Raw genomic sequence first — 21,842 nt, forward strand, 5'->3', positions numbered from 1 at the left:
GCATGCGAAGACCCTGGAGCCGGACACATCTCTTGCTTGTCAGTATGTAGTGATGGCGGCGGGTACTTTTAAGGCGGTGACCTGCCTTTATCGGCGGATTACCTGTGATATGCGTCAACCCCTGACTGCACTGCGACTCAAATGGGAGGCGGATTTGGGGGCACCCATTGTGGACAAAATTTGGGAGGAAGTCATGGAGCGGCGATGGAAATGTTCCCGAAATGCGCGTTTCCAGCTTATACAGTTCTATGTTTTTCATAGGGCATACCTCACGCCTAGTAAAATAGCTGAGTATTTTGGGGGGTCGGATGCTTGCCCCCCGTGTGACCATGCTGGGGCGGACTTTCTCCACATGTTCTGGGGCTGTCCACGGGCGGGAGACTTTTGGCGGGAGGTGACGACTGCACTGCTGACTGTGACAGAGAGGGAGCTGGAGGTGGGTCCGGGGGTCTGCTTGCTGCATTGGTTTCCGCACACTGCCAAGACTAAGGTCACCAGCCGGTTCATTGACCTGGGGCTGGTCCTGGCCAAGCGGGAACTTACTTCCCATTGGAAGACGAGGCAGGGGCCTAATTTCTTGCGCTGGAATAGGGAAATGGTGAAATGGGCAAGAAGCGAGGGGAACTATAGACTATGTCTGGCTCGGCGTAGAGGTAGTGAGAAATCACAAGAAAAGGCCCGGGCATGGGTGGCACTCCTGGAACTGTTCGCACAACCAGCTGTAGACGACGAGGGGGATCCTGGGGAGGGGGATGTGACCCGGGACCCTTGAGACCCCAAACTGCTTCCTCCTGTGATCTTGATGCATTCTCTGCTGTGCCCCGTGGGATGGGACTCCGACAGGTGGTACGGGAGGCTTAGTTGCCTGCTTGACTGTCTTAGCTACTGGCGACATGCTTGGGAGGGTGGTTGGGGAGGGGGGCTCTGTTGGGGGAAGTTGACGGGGAGAGGGGTGGGGGGGTTCTTGATTGCGTCACACCGTGGCATTGGCTCACCCTTGTGGGCGGACTGTATTACAGCATAGATGTCTTCTGTGCAGAGAGGTGTGTAGTTGTCCTCCCTCAGTTTGGTGGGCTGGTCGTTATCCTACAGCCTGGCTTAGTTGGGTGGCTGGGTAGCGGGCAAGGGGATTGAATGTATTATCTTTTGCAATTCAATAAAAGTCTGTTTTTAAATTTTTTTTTTAAAAACTAGGCATGCGAAGACCCCTCAGGTAGAGGATACACACCTCACAGTTTGAAATACATTGGTTTAGGCTCACTGTCTAATTTCAGTCATCTGATTGGGGATTTGGGGGGCAGCTGACCATAGGGAAGTCTGCCCCCCGAGTTATTTGGGGAAGTGGAGGTGGTGGGCGACTGCTCCGGGTTTGGGCTATGTTTGGGCTACATATGTAGCTCAAGGGATATAAAACCAGGAATTTTGTTGTGCCAGCCACCATTTTGTGGTAACACGGTGGCTGGCACTTAGAAAGGAAAACATTTTTCAAGCGGCGTAATTTTACATTCTAGGGGTTAGCGTAAGTTGTTTAGCAGTCACTTACGAAATGGCGTTGTCCCATGATGACATGGTTGCGCAGGGTGTGTCGCTGTTGAAGGCAGCAGGTCAGTTAGACCTGCTAGCCGAGAAAGCACTGGTGCGCAGAGAGCATCCAGCAAGCAAAGCGACGGAAAGGGTGGCAGCGGCGGTGTTCGATGTTCACTGCGGTACCAGGCCCCCGATCGCAGCAGTATCCCGGTAGGCAAGCGGGCCGCTCCCATCTATGAAAAGCGGCCCTGGTGCAAAGAAATGGTGGGGGGAGGGCGGAGGGAAGTGCGGGCCACCCAGAAGCGGGAGCTAATGTCAAGCAGGAGGACGCGGTGCACGCTCCTGCAGCGGAAGCACGCAAGGACTCCGCGGTGCAGCGTGAGGCCCCACAAGCGTCGATGAGGGGAGGGGCCACGGCCCATGTGCACGTGGTCCCAAAGAGAGGGAGGGGGAGGAGTGACAAGACGTCTGAGGCCTGGAGGAAGCAGCCGGCAGCCACGAGGGCATGCATGGTCTGCAGGAGATGGCGGTGGGGGGGGGGGGGGGGGGGGGGGGAGTAGTGACAAGGGCTGAGGCTCCAGGAGGGCGGGGAGAGGGAGGGACAGGTGGATTTTAAGCAGGTGTATCAGGATTGGCTGAGGGAGAGTGGGGAGCTACAGAGCCAAGGTGGTGGGATGGGTGGGGAGGTTGGGGAAGCAGGGGCGCCCAGCACACACTGGAACACCATTGACTGAGACAGGGGTGCCTGGTTAGAGAGAGCCCTGGCGGGGGTGCAGGCATTTTGGAGAGGCAGGGGGCAGGGAGAAGAGGGGGAAGGGTCCCAGGAGGAATAGGTGGGGCGACAGCTGTGAAAGGGGCGATGCAAGTGGGTTAGAGAGCGCCCCCCAAGAGGGGGCACTGTCAGCAGTAGCAGGTGCAGAGCTAAGCTGGAGTGAGGATGAAGGAGAGGACTGGGGGTGGGCTAATGAGGAGTCTTTTAAACCTTGTGCCCTTTGGGTGGACAGTGGAGAATGGGCTAGGCCCCGGCTGTGGGTGTATGGCAGGAAAGGTCACAGGGGTTGGGGCTGGGCGGTGCACCGGCTGTGGCAGCTACGGCCAGGGATGGGGTGGACCCTGTTTGGGGGCGGAGCATGGAGTATGGTATAGGAGAGCAGTTATGGGAGCATGCCAACACCCGGCCGTCCTTGTCGCTCACAGGTTGATAACGGCTGAGGGGCCCCAAGGGGAAGTGATGGCTCGGTCCCGCGCGGCTAACTTGAGGACGTCGTTGGACCAGAGGAATACCGTACCGGGAAGGTCTACCGAGATCTCAACGGAGCCCCACGCAGGAAGCGCTCCATTGGAGGTGTATAACCTCAAGAGGTGTAGGTCTTTTTCTGCGGACAGGCTGGGAGGGAAGTACTCGCCCCCTCAGCAGCCTTGGTCTGAGGTGCTGGACACTAGCATGTTGGATTTTGACAAGGAGAGTCTTGAAGAGGACGAATTACGTTGTGAGGTTGAAGTGAACAGCATAGAAGGGGGGGTAGGCCACAATTTGAAGGACGGGGGTGATTCTAATCACTCTGGTGCTAGTGTTTTTCGGGCTACAGGTTCCAGGTACACTCAAGACCGAAGTGGTAGAACACGGCGGAGACCGGATTTGGCGAGGCGGCGGGCCCCTCCGCTAGCACCAACTTTGGCACCAGGTAAGACACTAATGCGGCATTCACTCCCGTGATGGCGTCAGTCGGGGTAGAGGCTAAAAGTGCAGCAGGGTGGTGGGGAGGCCCGCTTGAGCAAAGGTCGGTACGTGTCAGATGCCGGCATAGGTACACACGACCATGCATGGGACAAAGGGGTTGTGGGAGCAAGGGTGTCTTGTCCAGCGTCTTCCGAAAAGGCAGAGTTATCAGATACAGGTAAAGTTATGTCAGGCCCTCCTGAGAAAGGTTCAGGTGTTGGGGTAGCTCGAGAGGGCGGGGCCTCGCAAGAGGGTAAGACAGAAGGGGGGAGACAGATAAACTGAAAAGCAAAGAAGTGAAGTTTAAAACACTCCCATACATGGAACCCTCCAAAGCTTTGTGGGCGCATCTTATGGCGTCCACTAAAGAAAAAATATGGAAGGGCGAGTACGTCGAAATGATGAAGCTGCTGCATAAGGAGCTACGGTCAAAGGAGGCATCCAAAGAAGAAGAGGTGGAATAGTCCAAGGTTCCAGTCACCATTGACAACTGGACTGCTGCTTTTCTTATATATGCTAGCCTGTACTGCGAAAAGAACCCGGAGAGGTTTGTCCCAATGTTTAAATATATGGACGTGATTAGAAAGGCACACCTCAATTATGGTAGGTACCCCTGGGTACAATATGATGAGTTCAGGGCCCGCATGGCATGTGTCTCAGAGGCACAATGGGGTGAGCTAGACATGGACCCAAGGCAACATACAATGGGCCCTGCCAAATTCAGCAAGACCATTTTTTACAGCAAGCGGCTTACCGATAGTTTATCGGCCCTTTCAAGGGCACCCCACCTGAGGAGGGGTGGGGGGAGAAGAGAGAGGCCAGGCCAACGCATTTTGGCACATGCTGGGACTTCAATAAAGGCAGTTTCACCAGAGAATACTGCCAATTCAGACAAGAGTGCTCCAAATGTACAGGCGTTACAACAAACAAATGATGGACGGAATGCTGACAATGCAGACATTCTCCCCCAGTCAAGAGATCTGGGTTAAATCCATCGTTCTTTTGCCCACTACGCCACCCCAGTTTAGACATGGCCATATGCAAATCAGTCTTGACCCTGTGCCTCATGGGAACAGTCCAGCCCGAACTGCCAAGCCATGTCTTCCCTGGACCGGAATCAAGCATCCTAGGACCGGTTTCTGGCTATCAGCCATCATCAGCCAGGATAGCTTGACTCCAGTGGCATAGTGAGCACGGGTCCCACGTCTGGGAATACCCATCCCACTTAGGGCGAAAAGCGTTACAACAAACAAATGATGGACGGAATTCTGACAATGCAGACATTCTCCCCCAGTCAAGAGATCTGGGTTAAATCCATCGTTCTTTTGCCCACTACGCCACCCCAGTTTAGACATGGCCATATGCAAATCAGTCTTGACCCTGTGCCTCATGGGAACAGTCCAGCCCGAACTGCCAAGCCATGTCTTCCCTGGACCGGAATCAAGCATCCTAGGACAGGTTTCTGGCTATCAGCCGTCATCAGCCAGGATAGCTTGACTCCAGTGGTGTAGTGAGCACGGGTCCCACGTCTGGGAATACCCATCCCACTTAGGGCGAAAAGCATTACAACAAACAAATGATGGACGGAATGCTGACAATGCAGACATTCTCCCCCAGTCAAGAGATCTGGGTTAAATCCATCGTTATTTTGCCCACTACGCCACCCCAGTTTAGACATGGCCATATGCAAATCAGTCTTGACCCTGTGCCTCATGGGAACAGTCCAGCCCGAACTGCCAAGCCATGTCTTCCCTGGACCGGAATCAAGCATCCTAGGATCGGTTTCTGGCTATCAGCCGTCATCAGCCAGGATAGCTTGACTCCAGTGGCGTAGTGAGCACGGGTCCCACGTCTGGGAATACCCATCCCACTTAGGGCGAAAAGCGTTACAACAAACAAATGATGGACGGAATGCTGACAATGCAGACATTCTCCCCCAGTCAAGAGATCTGGGTTAAATCCATTGTTCTTTTGCCCACTACGCCACCCCAGTTTAGACATGGCCATATGCAAATCAGTCTTGACCCTGTGCCTCATGGGAACAGTCCAGCCCGAACTGCCAAGCCATGTCTTCCCTGGACCGGAATCAAGCATCCTAGGACCGGTTTCTGGCTATCAGCCGTCATCAGCCAGGATAGCTTGACTCCAGTGGCGTAGTGAGCACGGGTCCCACGTCTGGGAATACCCATCCCACTTAGGGCGAAAAGCGTTACAACAAACAAATGATGGACGGAATGCTGACAATGCAGACATTCTCCCCCAGTCAAGAGATCTGGGTTAAATCCATCGTTCTTTTGCCCACTACGCCACCCCAGTTTAGACATGGCCATATGCAAATCAGTCTTGACCCTGTGCCTCATGGGAACAGTCCAGCCCGAACTGCCAAGCCATGTCTTCCCTGGACCGGAATCAAGCATCCTAGGACCGGTTTCTGGCTATCAGCCGTCATCAGCCAGGATAGCTTGACTCCAGTGGCGTAGTGAGCACGGGTCCCACGTGCTCACTACGCCATGTACAGGCAAGCACGCACTGGTCAATTGTTTCGGTGCGGGGAGGACGGGTTTCCACCTGGCAGGGTCCACAGCAGAGCGGGGGACAACAGGGACAGACAGGGGGCTTCTGGACAGGAAAAGGGGGACAGGAACCTGCAGGTAAAAGGCGCATATGCCCATTAGGCTGGACAGGTTGTTAATTACTTCATTCCTGAAGAACAAGTGTCTGTCACATACTCTTCGGCTGACATGGCCTTAGCTCTGGTTGAGAAACTAGGACGGGAGGTGCTGATGGCGAAGAGCGACATGAAGTCGGCCTTCTGTTTGTTGCCAGTACACCCCGCCGATTTTGAATTGTTGGGCATACAATTTGAAGGAAAATGGTACGTGGATAAGGCACTACCCATGGGCTGCTCTATATCGTGCGCCCTGTTTGAATGCTTCAGCACCTTCTTGCAATGGTTGAATACCAAGACTACTGGCAATGTTAATGTGACTCATTACCTGGATGACTTTTTTTTTATGAGGAGTACCGCGAACGCGTCCTATCAGGAAGCGCTGACATGGTTCCAAGAGCTGATTGGGGACCTGGGTGTGCCATTGGCCCCCAAGAAAACAGTGGCGCCCCAACAGTCATCTCATTCCTGGGGATTGAAATTGACTCGATGGCGAGGGGGGCCAGGTTGCCCGAGGATAAGAAACAGACATTGCTGCAATTGCTGGGCGCGATGCTGGGGAAAAGAAAAAGTGACGGACAAAGAGGTGCTGGTTTTGTTGGATCACTAGTACTTCGCATGCAGGGTGGTCAGAGCAGGGAGGACTTTTTTGTAGAAGGCTGGGCTTGGCCCTATCAGGGCTGCTACTTGCGCATCACCATGTCCGCCTAGCGGCAGGAGTGAAGGAAGATCTGTGGATGTGGGGATTCTTTCTGACTTCGTTTAATGGGATTCCCTTGGTGGCATTGGCAGACTTCGAATGGGGCGTGCAAATCTTGTCGGGGCATCAGGTTTGGCCTTTATTGACAGGGACATTGGTGCGCGGAAGAATGGCCTCAGGCATGGAAGCAAGGTGGTCGCAGTATTGCATTTTTTGAGCTATTTCCATTGTTGGTGGCACTGGCGCTCTGGGCTAGTTTCAGCATAAGAAAGTGCCGTTCCGGGTTGATAACATGTCAGTGGTACAGGTCTTTAACAGGCAGTCCGCAAGGAATGCGCAGGTGTTGAAGTTGTTGAGGGCGTTTGTGTTGCGGTGCTTGCAGCTTGATGTGATATTTAGAGCAAGACACATGCCAGGTGTGGACAATGAAATTGCGGCTGCTTTGTCTCGTTCACAGTGGAGGAGATTCCATGGTCTGGCCACGGACAGTGTCAGGACCAGAATGCTGCAGCACTTATGGCCGGTCAGAGAAATAGGATGCTTCAATTGGTAGCAGGGTCACTAGCCAATTCTACAAGGACAAAGTATTAACAAGCGTGGGCAGAATTCTTGTCGGGGGTGGCGCTGCAATGGTCAGAAGAGTGGGCCAGGGTAGAAGATGTGGTACAATTGATATTGGGTTTGACGGAGAAAGGTCAGTCCACGGTTACGATTTCAGGTAAATTGGTAGCCTTTACTTTTACGGGTAAGCTGTATTGGCGGTACACTCCATCGGCAAGTGAGCTTGGGAAGAGGATCCTCAAGAGTTGGTCGAGAGAGCAGGGTAGGTCGGGAAGCAAGAGACAACCGCTGACACTGGATATTCTGGGCAATGTCCTGGCGGAGCTGCCGGGCATTTGCATTGCAGTTCAGACGGTGAGGCAGTACTATTCTCCACGTTAATGTTGCAGATGTTTTTCTTTGCTTTTCAGGTCTCTGAGCTTCTGGGGGGGGGGGGGTGGAAAGGGAGTCGAGGGTTATTTTGGGTGGAGGTTTCTGAATCAGGAGCAGGGTTAAGGGTGTGGTTGTACAAATCCAAGACGGACCAAAGAGGTCGAGGGAATAGCGTTTTTTTGCCTGCTTATCCGGAAGCGGTCTTCTGTCCGGTACGATGAGGTATAACTTTGAAGCAGTGGGCCGCCGCCAGGGGCGGGTTGGTGTTTCTACATCGGGACGGAAAACCAGTGTCCGCCTTTCAGCTGTTGGCAATATTGCGCAAAGCGTTAGCCCGGCTGGGGCTGGACGCCCAAGGCTTTGGCACACATTCCTTTCGAATCGGGTTAGCTACAGAGGTGGGCAGACGAGGGTGGAGCAGTGACAGAATCATGGGCTTCAGGCACTGGTCTTCCAACTGTTTTCGGCGTTATGTGCATGCAGCTGATGAGTGTTGACATGTGTTGTGCGGGTTGTCATGTTGTGTTTTTTTTTTTCAAGTTCTGTTCCGGGGCCGCTGGAGATCAGTCTGAATATATGGATTGTTGGACATTCTTTCATAAAATGAGCAGAGTGTCAGGCCAAGTCCGGCATCCACTGGGGCAAATTTAGGGTTTAATGAGGGCTTGTATTCAATCTCCTGGCATGGAAAAGGAGGAATGCAATGGTGCGAGTTGTTACCTTGCTTGAACAGGTTATTAGTGGGAGGGAAGTGTCCAGATATATTGCTCATTCATTTAGGGGAAAATTATCTAGTAGTGAGAAAAGGGCTAGCTTTGGTGAAAGACATGAAGGAAGTGGGTAGGCGTTGGTCAGGGTGTCATGTCTTTTGGACGGAGTTCATACCGCGGAGGATATGGAGAGAAGCACATCGCCCGGCAGCAATAGATAAAGCGAGAAAAAAGATTAATAAGAAAATATGCACTTTTTGTAGGGAAGTCGGCAGCGGCCAGGTGGTGCATTCAGATTTACGCTTCGAAGATAAAGAGTTTTTCAGGGATGATGGTGTCCACTTGTCCTTTATGGGCATGGAATTGTATGTAGTGCAATTGAAGTTGAAGTTGGCCATGATTTTGGGCATATGCTAGATGGGCGTCTGGGGGTTGGGGTGGTGGTGGGGCACAGAAAAGGGGGGGGCAACTCCCTCCCCGCTTTCTGGGTGGCGGTTGGCAGAGAAGTTGCCATCGTTTAATGAAGTTTATTCTTGTTGACAGTGCCACCTCAGGCTCAAAGGGAACAGCTCAATTAGTTCACGCCTGGAGGTCACAGGAAGTTCAAGGTTATGTAGGAAGTCAGCTTGAGTAGGGGTTAATAGTTGTAGTGATGGGTGGGGGAGTTTAAAGGGTACAGTTACAGTTAAACTGATCTGGAGCGGGTACAATGTTAGGGCATTAACTTCTTGTGGAGGAGGGAGAATTTTAGGGGGGGTAGCTTAATATAGGTCAGTTAATTGTATAGTGAGGTTTTAGTTTTGTGAGGCAAAGGCCTAGGTTGTGTTGTGATATCCACCTGTTTCAATAAAGCGGCCTTTTTCACACAACCCTGGTGTCAGTGGTCCGTGCTGCTCCCCTCTTCCCCAATGGTGATTTGGGGGGCAGCTGACCAGAGGGAAGTCTGCCCCCTGGGTTTTTTGGGGAAGTGGAGCAGTTGGGCGACTGCTCTGGGATTTGGGCTATGTTTGGCCTACATATGTAGCCCAAGGGATATAAAACCGGGCATTTTGCTGTGCCAGCCACCATTTCGTTGTAACACAGTGGCTGGCACTTAGTTAGTAAAACATTTTTCCCCGCCAGCCTATCTCGTTTTTTCTTCCGGTCTGGGGTAAGGTTTAGTTGGGCTAGCTTCATTCGAGCAGGTGCGCAGGGGATTATTTGTGTGCGTTTAGGGTTGTCACTTGGAGCAGGTGCATAGGGAGGTTGACAGAGAAGTTGCCATCTTTTAACAAAGTATATTTTAGTTGACAGCGCCAATTCAGGCTCAAAGGAAACGGCTAGATTAGTTCGCGCCTGGAGGTCACAGGAAGTTCAAGGTTATGTAGGAAGTCTGCTTGAGTAGGGGTTAATAGCAGTAGTAAAGGGTGGGGGTTTAAAGGGTACAGTTAAACTGATTTGGAGCGGGTACAATGTTACTGCATTAACTTTTTGTGGGGGAGGGAGAATTTTAGGGGAGGGGGTAGCTCAATATAGGCGAGTTAATTGTATAGTGAGATTTTAGTTTTGTGAGGCAAAGGCCTAGGCTATGTCGTGATGTGCACCCGTTTCAAAAAAGCAGCCTTTTTCACACAAATCCCTTTTGTCAGTGGTCTGTGCTGCTCCCCTCTTACCCAATCAACCAATGTGCAACAGTATATATCCCCATTTCTAAATAATACACTACAAATCCCTTTCTCTTACTAACGGAGGATACTCAGCATGCTTTCATATCACTAAAGCAAAATAGCCCACGTGCCTTTTCATTGCTGAATAAACAGTGCACATTCATTATGTTGTAGCCAAACCATGCACATTCCTATTTATTACTGATCACGAGGGGTGGCTGCATCACGGAATTAAACATAAGTAGTTATCTTCAACATTAAATAGAATAGTTCAGGCTTCCTTCATCACACACCTTTCTAAACCTCAACTGGGGGGATATTCTATGTAACGAGATTTCCCCCATACCTTTGGAATCTTAAGCCTGTACCTTTATGGAGCTGTAGCGTGCCTGGGTTTATGAGAAGTTACGAAGCTAAGGCGCACTCCATCAGAGGGACCACCTCACTCCAGGTCCTTTTGGACACTGTCTCCATTCCTGAAGTTTACACCTACATATTATTGATTTCAGGTGTGTTCATCTAAATAGTACAAAGAAAACAAAACAAGACCATAAAGACCAGAATGCACCAGGATATCGCACAAAAGTCAAAGACTGGTAACAGTGTCTTTAGACGAGGGTGGTTTCACTCTATTCTGCAGGGTATTTCTTTTGAGCCTAAGGGGTCTAGGGGATACGTTCTCAAGACACTAAAGTAGTCTTCCCCAACGAGCAGCTCGTAAGCTACTGGCAGCTCTCCACCTATATGTAAGTAGCTCTCTTGTGTGCAGCCCAGCATACTAAATTAGAAGTTTTTGTTTGGTTACATTAATATATGTTGACTAAAATTCAATAGTGTGAAGTTGAGACAAAAATGTGTGCACATTTTTCAGACCTCATAATTTCCAAAATATATTCAAAGCTGATTTTTGAGTGATAAATCAGGTGACACTGGGAGACTTAATACTAATTTTGTGAACATGGTACCAGAGGCATTGTTGCTGTGGCTGTTATGTATTCGCCATGTAGAGGCATTCCAAATTGATAAAGCCTTTGCTTACACTACAACTGGCAACACGGTCTGGTGCACAGTGGAGATCACTGCTAGTAATGTTGCCTATGGCGACTAGTAATGGAAAAAAACTGATATGGTCGCTCTTACAACAGTAATAATATTAGTAGCTCATGATGGTTTTCATTGAACAGAAGTAGTTTTTTTTAATAAAAAGGTTGGAGACCTCAGCACGAAAGTTTGCATACGTTAACCGGGAGTCTGTTAATTAGAGAGCAGAGTATGTCACACGCCCCTTCTTGAGCACCAGGGTGAAAGGTTGAGACTCTGTCGTGTAAATAATGAGAGCAGGAAGGATTGAGAGATGTATGAGAGTAGGGAAAGAAGCCACACAATAAGGTGTGAGGGGAAGAGACGGTACAAAAGGAGAACGACTAAATTTGATAGAAGGAAAGAAAAGAATAAGACACAGAGGACCGGGGGCATGAGAGGCAGATAATGGAACGGCGGGGGAAACAGCATAAAAATGCAACGTAAAGGATAGGTGGGTACAGGGAGAAGTGCATATGGAATCTACCACATAGGGAAAAGAGCAAGGGAAATCTACCCCTTATTGCGAGTGCAAATGCAAAAAGAAAGTGCGAACATCATCAAAATAGGAAATAAAAGGAAAGCAATGCAGAATAGAATGGTCCGAGAGCGCACGGCGCACAATCCCAATATCATCACCACTGCTACAACCAGGGTACACAACTCTCATGAAGCAGGCGGGAAATTACCCAACGCAACACTTACCGCCCGTCCCCGGTTTCCCGATCGAAGACCTTAATAACTTCTAAGAACCACTTCAAAAATTGAGTGTGCCGGGTGCCAATTGGAAAGCTAGAGTAAACTGACTGGCATGCTGCGGGCGGTGCTAAAGAAGCTAATCTAACAATTGGCCAGAAAGCATAAAGACCCACCCTCACACAGGGTAGACTACACGCCCCGGAAATGAATGCCCCAGCCATACAAGAGCCGATATTTGGAGCTAATGACAAGTACGCGCGCATGGCCATTTTAATCGTCGATTGGGTTGCCAGCCACTGGTGTGGCTTTGTTCTGACAGAAAGAAAGACAACATATAGAGGCAATAAGAGCTCTAGCCGTGGCAAACTAGAGCATTTTTTTTACTGCAAGGAAATGGCACTTAAATAAAAAGAACAAAGTAGCCTCTAAACATAGTTGCCAAGTCCCTGCAACAATGTTTTTTTTATTTGAAAAAAAATCACCAGATTATTTCAAAATAACAAGCCTTTCAGTTGTGATATATGTTATTTTATTGTTCATGAAAACAAGAATAAATCAATTAAACAAGTAATCAAACTGCAGGCAACTAAAAATTTTACAGTGTCACACAAGGTTTTAAGTGGGGCAGGTCTTGCCGGTGCTCAGAATCGGCAGTTTTTAAAGCAGGTGCCGAGACTGGTCCCTATCGGGCTCTCCATTTTTACGCTCAGGGTGAAAAAAAAGCTTAACTCTGCAATAGTACAACCAGGGCACAAGTCCTAAAAAACAGAAGTGGGAGGACTAACCTAGTTAAGCAGTATGCAATTGACATCACGGTGCACGACATCACGGTGCATGACATCACAGGAATTGAAATCATAGAAAGTGGTATCACAAGCAACGACTTTACAGGAAGTGGCATCACAAAAAGTGTCATCAGATCTCAAGCCCTCACATATACGTTTAGCAGGTCTATCGTGTGTACGTTTGAGCGCATTGGGAGGATAATAACACAGTGAGCTATGGAAGATGATATGTGACTTCTACACCTTGCAATCTCCCAGTTTTATGTAACACATCCTATGCATTAATTTACAAACGTATATAATTTATTGTACATGTAATATGCATGTGTTGATCTAAAGCGCTCTGACACCCTGCATTGGAATGAGTAGGGCTATACAAGAAAAAATAATGGTACTTAAATTATTTCAACGCCTCCTCAGGGGAAGTAAGCTCTATATAAATGCAATTTGCTTTGTGTAAATCCTAGGAAAGACCAACACATCTGATATTCTTACAGTGCATGCATATCTCCTGAACAGGAACTGAACAAAGTGAAAAGCTGCCTCTTTTAAGTATGTGTGAAGTGTTAACACGGTGTGAGCCTTTGTTTCCCCTCTGCTTTATTTACATTAGGGGTGAGGCTCCAGACTGCTCCCAGCCAAGAGACTCGAACAAAAGGAGGCCTGATGATCCCTCAAATTCGGCCTTTGTTATGGGCCCAGCAGGAGGCTTAAATAAGAAAGCCCCGTCCCTCCTGCACGTTGTTGCTTGTTGCAGATGGAAAGCAGACAAAGTACAGGTGCTGCTGAAACTGTCCCAGTGTTTGGAAATTACACTGGGACGAGTTCAGCACAATATTCAGGAGGGCCCAAATTCTTGGCAGGGTGGATGGCGTTCAACCTGTGAAGAAATGTGGGTGGACGCAGTCCACCTGCGTGTACCCCCGACTTGTACCCTGAGTACAACCCGTCACTGCCTTTGATGCAAATTTGGGCCAGGTCCTGCCGGTGCTCAGCATCAGCAGTTTTTGAAAAACAGGTGCCAAGACGGGTCCCTATCGGGCTCTGCATTTTTACCCTCAGGGTGAAAAAAACCCTTAACTCTGCAATAGTACAACACGTCACTGCCTTTGATGTAACTTCAAAGAGACTTCTTTTTCATTTTTATATAGTGTAAACTTGGAGCGCTTTACATGAGCCCCAGATACATTTCACAAGGGCATATTCATTTTTTGAATCACAGGACGCGAGGTTCGAACCTGTTCTCTCAGCTCGAGGGTCGAACCTGTTTTCTCAGCTCGAGTGTCGGCTGCTGTAGCCTAACGCCACAACCTCGCCCACCAGAGTGTGTAGCATTTTCAATATTATATACAACGAAGTGATCGTTGTTGCTTATTTATTTTAAGCAACTTACAACCATTGGCAAAGCCAATTGTCCTGGCTTGCTGTAGGTGTAATGTTACTTGTTATGTTATATATCTGGATGAATGGACAGAAGCAACAAAATACTAATGGGGCAGCACATATGCTAAGCACAGATTTTTAGCTTAAGTGTTTTAAGCCACGCCCTTAATTACAGTGGCCACGTCCCTATGAGAGACCCTCCCCAGTTTTTTTTTCCCACTGAAAGCCCTGGTATCACGTAATAACAGCAACTTTGAAAAGGTGACAGGAAATAAAGCACCATCTAAAGGGGCACCTCATCTGCAGGTGAAATAAATAACCAGGACTTAAAGTTAATAAATAAACATACTTGTAACCAGATTTATCTTTAAGGAGATATAAAAATCCTTATTCCTGTAATTCCAAAATTATTCAATTCATTTATTGATTTGGAAAAGGTGTCCTTCTCTGTAGGAGAAACGCATATTGTGGTATTTCTTAAAAAGGGAAGGATCCGACTAAATGTGGTTCATACACCAATCACACTCATTAACTCGGATTTGAAAATCTATTCACAAATACTATCTACCTGGCTGTCACAGATACTCGTCATTGGTAGATCTGATGCAGCATAGTTTTATTCCGGGTAGAGACACATCCTCGCATGTCAATACAGTTATAACGGCACAGGATGTGGTAGGTGTACAACAGAGATCAGTAAGGGGTGATACTGCTCAATGCCGAAGTCATTTGATTGGGTCTCCTGGAGATACCTGTGGCTGGTTATGCAGCAAATGGGATTTGGTTCCAACTTTATGCATTGGGTGCAGTCTCTGTATGGATCTTTGATGGCACGGATTCTATGTGCCAGTGGGCTAACCAACAGTATATGTATTCAGAGGGGTAATAGGTAGGGGTGCCCCTTTCACCCCTTCTTTTTGCACTATATTTTCACCTTTTTATATAGCTCTTTATCAAGCTAAACAGCTCAAAGCATTTGCAATACATACATTGGAGGTCAAAGTCCTGGCTTATGGCGATGATATTGCCATACTTCAGCCTCACCCTCTAACTCACTGTTAGCAATTGTGGAAGTTGCAAAGAAGTTCAGAGCTATTTCCAGGTATCAGCTACATATGGAAAATATTGCATTGGTGACAAATGATATCAGCAAGCAAACGGATTTCAGCTCTGTTAAAGCGGCGGTTTATCTAGGAGTACGGATAAAGTTTGATATGGAGGAAATTATCGATCTCAATTACAATGCACTTTACTCTAAGTCTGTTAAAATACTTAAGAGGTAGGATATACCTCGTCTTAGTCTCATAAGACAGTGTAATTTACTGAAAATGATTATTCTCCACAGGTATCTATATCTTTTTAGAACTATACCCGTACCGTCTTATAGAAAGCATTTTTCACAAGGGTGAAAGGAGCTGGCAAAAAATTATCTGGGCATATCGAAAGTGTCAATGTTCTATTCTAATTTTAAAGTTAGCACTATCAGAGGGAAACATGGCTTTGCCCTCATCATGGCTTTACTATACTGAAGCCTTTACCTTTCGATTGTCTGTACTTATGGGAGGGCCAGAGTGGCCTCTGGGCAGTGGTGGCTTGTGACATTTGAAAGTGGTGAGGCGTATACTTTGTTGGAGTGCACCGCGGCAAGCGAGCGGAGCGAGCAAGCCCGAACATCTTAAGCTTCTCCCCCGAGAAAATTTTGAAAAAGTGTGGGTAAATGGTGCATTTTCAAGCAAATTTGAGAAGCAAGAAGTAATAGTGAAAGTGCAGTTATTACATTAATAAAGGGATGTCATATTTCCCTCTGCCTTTCCACTAAGTCTATAAAGAATTATCCCGGAGGTGAGTTTGAGTCCTTCCCCTTTTTACTTTTATCAGTCTCCTATTACAAAGGCAGCGATTAAGATTTTAATAAATATTAAAACATTCCATCCATAAACTCCCTCCTTTTCTTTCCTACCTTATTTGCGTAAATCCTCGGAAAGGTGAATTCCTGTTAGTGCAACAGTCTACTGTCAAGCAAGTTTTCAAACCACAAGCAATTTAAAGATATATGAAAGGTCTGGATCTAGGAAAACCAGAATACAGTTGTCAGGATACAATGCACCAAAGAGCAGGAAGCCCTGTGGAGCAAACAAGTGTGAGGTGTGTTTGAATAGCAAATGTCTCCAACTTCCTGCCATGCTGTGTATAGATGTTTATATATATGTGCCTTTTGGAAATGTAGTTGACCACTGCGAAGGCCTAATTTCCTGTAACGCTCATTATATCTGCACATGATTGGGAAATGTGCTTTGGCACATCTGGAGACCCAATAGTTTCTTTGTACTGAAATCTCCCCCAAAAATGTCTCTTTTACAATGAAGGAAAACATTATGATAAATTTGTGCCAAAGCAACAAACACCATCTATTTGCATCCTAATCACTTCCTCACACTCCGCCACATAATGAATTCTTTCTTCCATCTGGCTATGCTTGGACCTTGTTTTGCTTTCCAGTGCGTGGTAATGTCCCTTTTGGCTACGAGTAAGCCCAGGTCCAGGAACTTGCTTGTGACTTTATTTTTGGATGTGTGTGGGAACCAGTGCAACATGCAGCACTTGAAAGAAGCCTCAACTTCCCTATCAGTGATGTCGGCTAACACCATACCCACCTCCTCCCAGAAATTCCTCAGGAATGGGCAGTCCCAAAACATGTGCCTGAAGTCCGCACTTTCTTTATTACACCTCGGACAAGCCTCCAATTGGGTCGCGAAGTAGCTATTAATTTTTTTCAGGGTACGGTATGCTCTATGTAATATGTAAAAGTACACCAATTGGAATCTGGCATTTCAGGCCCGCTCCACCAGTTCTCCCCAGGTTTTCTCTGGGATATCTTCCCCCAGATCCCCCTCCCACTTTAGGCGTAGCTCCAATAAGGGCAGTAAAGCCTCTCGCGTTCTGCGCCTATACAAACAGGTGACCGCCTTAACTGTACCTGCCGCCATTACCACATACTGGCACCCCAATGAAGTTTGCGGTTCAATGAGTCCCCCACCTCAGTGTTTTCGTATCGCCGCAGTGAGGGCAGTGTGTAGCAAGAAGTCCCCCCCGGGTAAGTCATATCGGTCCTGCTGGTCGTCAAATGAGATCATGGCGCACTCTTCGTATAAGTCTCCCATTGTAGCCAACCCTTGTTCCGCCCCAGACCATCAACCTCTGCCAGCTACCACCATGCGGTAATGCCTCGCATATAAGTAACAGGATTTCTGGAGCATAGGGGCTTTTAATTTTGGCCCTCTGCAGATATCTATTCCAGCAGTGCCGTGCTGTAGTTAGCTCCATTGTAAGGGCCGGGGTTCGGACCGGAAGCCTAAGAATAAATTGGGATAGTAGTCGCAATGTCCCCAAGTTTGGCTCCATTGCCGCTGTCCCTCTTAGTTGCCCCGACACCCATTTTGTGAGCCATTGGAATTGTGCCGCAAGGTACTAAGCCTCAAAGTCCGGCACCCCCCATCCGCCCTCCCCTCTCGGCCGCATTAGAACATTAAGTGCCACCCTCCGTCTGCTCGTTCCCCAGAGAAACCCAATTATCATTGACCTGAGTTGAGAGAAGTAACGTGAGGGTATCCAGATTGGCAGGGTGCCAAAGTAGTACAATAACCTCGGCAGGGTCACCATCTTCAGTAGGGCTACTTGGCCAGCCACTGAAAGTGGTAAACTGCTCCTAAAATCAAAGCTGCTTTTTGTTCCTCTGATGGCCCTCCCTATGTTGCCCTCCAGTAGGTCCCCTTGGGTGTGATATATTTGGGTGCCCAGGTATGTGAAGCACCTGTCTTCCTACCTCGCCCCCTTGGTGTCTCGTGGGCCTGCTCTGCCGCCAGTCGTCGGAAATAGGCATGACTTTGCCCAGTTCACCCTTAACCCCGCTACTCTGCCTAGGTCCTAGAGTAATTCCTTCGCGCCCCGAAGCGCCTACCCCGAGTCTGCTAAAAACATCAACAGGTCATCCGCGTATAACGCTATGTGGTGGGTCAAACCATCAACCATAAGGCCCTGATAGTAGTGTCCTGTTCTAGCCTTAACAGCAAGCGGCTCTATCGCCAGGGCGAACTGCAGGGGGGAGAGGGGACACCCCTGCATCGTATCCCGCCCCACGTGACAGGCATCAGATACTAGACCACCCATTTTCACTCTTGCAGTGGAGTCGGAGTACAGGAGAGCAGTCCAGTCCACAAACTTGTCTCCTAGCCCAAACTTCCTCATCACGTGGAACAGATACGGCCATTCTAGGCTATCAAACGCCTTTTCTATGTCCACCGCAAATATCATTGCCAAGTCTTTCCTGTAGGAGTCTGCCCCCAATATTCGCAGAAGGCAAAGGACATTCAACGCTGTAGTTCTGGTGGGAACAAACCCCGATTAGTCCGCATGGATTAGCGCTGTCATGTGCGGGAGTAATCTGGCGGCCAGTGTACGACTCCGGATTTTGTAGTCCAGATTGAGCATGGAGAGTGGGCGATATGCCGCCCTATCCGACGGCCGTTTCCCCGGTTTAAGCAAGGGTATGATAATTGCCTCTCTAGTCGAGACGGGCAGGTGCCCTAATTGTCTTGCAGCATTATACAGCTGTACCAGCCTGGGGGATAAGAGATCAACATAGTGTAGGTAAAATTCTATTGGCAGGCCATCTGTTCCTGGAGTTCTGTTTCTAGCCATGCTACTAATGGCTCCTCTCACTTCTCTAAGTTATATATCGCTACCTAATGTGCCTGCAAGTTCTTCGTCTGGTGCTGGTATTTCCACATCCTCCATGAACCTATTCATGTCTTCTTCTTCTAGACTCACCTAACTCTCATATAATTCAGTATTGTATTCTAGGAATAAGTCATTGATGCCCTTCTGGTCGTACCGCGCTTCGTCATCCCGTCCTCTAAGCTCTAAAATAACCGTACCTCTCCTAGCTGGATTGGACATACAGACCAGTAGGGCCCCGATTTATACCTCTCTGAGCGGGCTCGGGCCAAGTATTGTTTGTAGTCAAAGCAGCAAAGGCGTTCCACCTGCACTGACACTTCTTCCCTAGCCTCCAGGAGCTCCTCCTCCTGCCTGTCAGCATTCTCCGGTCTCCCTTGCTCTATCTCCCTTAGTCGCTGGTCCACTTTTTGTACGTCCTGGAGGAGTACTTTCCGCGTACCCATCATTTCAGATGTAGAGCACCCTTTGATGGTTGTTTAAACGCATCCCACTCTACTGATAAGTCTGTGGCCATACTAGAATTGTCGTGGAAATAGTGGTCGATGGCTGTATTTATCGTAGCGTGGGTGGACTTAGGCTGTTCTTAATGTTTCACTTATTAAGGCGCACCAGTTTAAGACTTTTAATTATCTATACCATAAACCTCTTCAATTATATAAGTAGGGTGTCAGAGAGGAGTCTTGGTGTTTTCGTTGTGTTATGGGGGTGCCAATGCAATTCATATTTTTGTAAATTGTCTTGTGATTAAAAGCAACTGGAACTTTGTATTTGAGAAGAATAACCAATTATTTGAATGTCGAGTGGCATGGGACCCCAAGTTAATTATTATAGGGAATTCTGGGAAAATTGCCGCCCATTTAGTTGGTACTTATTATATGACAATCACGCTGGCTAGATTGGGTCTGGCACGATTTTGGCTACACAAAGAACCACATAACCCTTTATCCTGGTGGTCAGAGTTTATCACCATGTGTGGTTTGGAAATTTTGATACTACAAAATGATAATCCTAGATCAAAACGTCTCCGTAATTTGAGATCGTATACAAGCTTGGCTCTATAAATTGTCTATAATCACACTATAAGTGAGGGACAGGGAGCAATTAGTGAGAAGGTCCTGTATCAATGCTCCAAGAATAAGCGTCAACAAAAAGGATGGTATCAGTTCCTAAAGGAAAAAGAGCAGGGGCGGGGATAGAGGAGGTCCCCGATTTTGCAGTCCAGGTCGGATATGCTTCCGGGGAAAGGTATCCCCAGAACCAGGCAAAGGAGTGTGCGTGAGGAGGGATAATGATACTCCTTGTGCGGGTGCTAGTTGTGCCCTCACACACCCTTGCGGGTGCAAAGCATCATCATAGGGCAATGCTCCTCGTGGGGGTGGCGCTGCAGTCCCTCACGGGCCCTCGCAAGGGCGCTCTATCGGAGATCTTTTTAAGGAGTCGCCGCAGTTGTGCATGTGTGTTAGGTGGTGAATGGTGAGGATAAAATGGCCCGTAGGTATCCTGGTAGATTTATCTGTGGGTCCTAAGGGTCAGTTAAAATAAAATGGGGAAACAAGGGCGCAACATGCGCTCATGTCAGTGGGGAAATGCACATTTTTCTCCCGCTGTTCTCAACCCGTGTAGGTCACTAAAGAAAAATAGTGAGTGGATAGTGGGTGGTCAACATGTTTCGCGCTTCCCGTGGTCCCTAGTGGATCCCTTAGCGCTTCATCAGGACCTTCGCTAAAAAAACAGGGGCTCAGGGAGGAAACCCTATAATCCCTTGTGGTTAGATGACAGATGTCAAAATTAAAAGTAATTGGGCATGTATTATTCGTGTCCCACACTAGCAACCCTCTCTGCGCGGCGATCAGCAATACCGGCGTCGACCATCTGGGCAAGTGTCCCCCTTGTGTGTCTCGCTGGAGACCTACTGTTACTCCAGGGTCGCCGGTATAAATTGTCTTCCAGATACGACCCAGAATGCTAGGGTAAGGTGTTTTTTTTATCTCTAGGGCTTGGGATATCATATCATTTTGGCTGAAATTAATTATGTTATTATTGCTTTATATTTAATTTTTGGATGCCAGTCTTGGAAATCTATGCATACTTCGGCCAGGAGACCGTTCTTCGCTTAATGAGACCCCTTTATTCTGGTGCATGATGTAATTCTGGATATATGATTACTACTCTCTTGCTTTCTTGTTTTGGCTGTTAATCTGTCTAATTTCATCTGCCAATGGAAAAAGGAACTGTTTTTAGGCAAAGGCGAATGATGCAAACATGGTTTGTGCTGTCATTCAAAGTGAAGGCAGCCAATGGGTAAAGGGGGCTGACCAGTTGTTCCACACTGTAGTGGGTGGAAGCAAAATGCAAAAATCTGGCCAATGGATGAAGCCTGCTGAAGAAAAGCCTCTCTATGTATTGTTAGTATGTATGAATATTTTTGCAAAACAATAGTCTGGTGAGACAGCTGAAGTAGACTCAGAAGGCTAGACCTAAAAAAATGGCCAGTGTTTTAGAGGTTGTGCATTTAGTTGCATTCCAGAACCCTTTGCCTAATGCAAGATATAATACACATTTCAAGTTGTCACATGTAGCTCATTCAGTCCGGTTTCCTTTCATCATGAGTCTTGTAGTTCTGCACCACTCAAAGCCCGCACCCGCTATGCTTCCCTCACACTGTTGCTAGCTAAACTGGCCATAGCCATGAAATGGCGAGACCCCCAGGGGCCAACTGGAGAGGCGTGGGCGGGGGCGGTGAGGAAATGGGCAGCAGCGGAGGAGGAAGCAATCAGGGAGGAGGAGGCGCGGGGACGGAGAAAGTACCCACTAGCAATGGAATGGACCCAACTACTCTTTCAGTTCACCCAAGCCTGGCCTCCCACAGGAACGCATGTGGCGCCACTGTCGCCGCCCAAGGAACCCCCCCCCGATCCACCCCCTCCAACCCGGTTTTGGAAGGTAATAGCTCCCACGAACTCTGATACTCTGACCACAACACCCAATGGATCACATTCATCCTTTCGCACTGGCCGGGTGCGCCCCATAGCGCTGAGGCGGAGAGTAAACCCACCAGGTTAGACACAATATGATTGCACAAGCAACGACGTCCCCGACCCGCCCCCAGTCTTCATCCCCGCGGCGTATACCAACACGACCTATCTCGGCGCACGTACCCCGGCACACACTTCAAGGATTGTGGTTTCCCCTTCCCTAGTTCTGTCTCTGTTATATGTTTGTTTCAGAAGAAAACCTAACAAAAAAACGAGATC

General features: G+C 48.4%; 1 protein-coding gene across 3 annotated transcripts in view; it reads right to left on the reverse strand.

Annotated features, from left to right (window-relative positions):
* Positions 1–11,843, reverse strand: part of TAF6L (TATA-box binding protein associated factor 6 like) — a 140,675-nt gene extending 128,832 nt beyond the window's left edge. Inside the window, exons 1-2 of one of the 3 annotated variants that reach the window (XM_085625949.1) lie at positions 11,690–11,834; positions 10,273–10,423 (exon numbers count right to left, since the gene is read on the reverse strand). The gene's annotated coding sequence lies outside the window, so the exon portion shown is untranslated. Of the gene's footprint in view, positions 1–10,250; positions 10,424–11,689 lie in introns of all 3 variants that reach the window. The other 2 variants (XM_085625950.1, XM_085625948.1) reach the window with 2 other exon arrangements.
* Positions 11,844–21,842: the final 9,999 nt, after the last annotated feature.

This window comes from Triturus cristatus, chromosome 9 (assembly GCF_964204655.1).
Source record: "Triturus cristatus chromosome 9, aTriCri1.1, whole genome shotgun sequence".
In the NCBI taxonomy this organism is placed as follows: domain Eukaryota; kingdom Metazoa; phylum Chordata; class Amphibia; order Caudata; family Salamandridae; genus Triturus; species Triturus cristatus.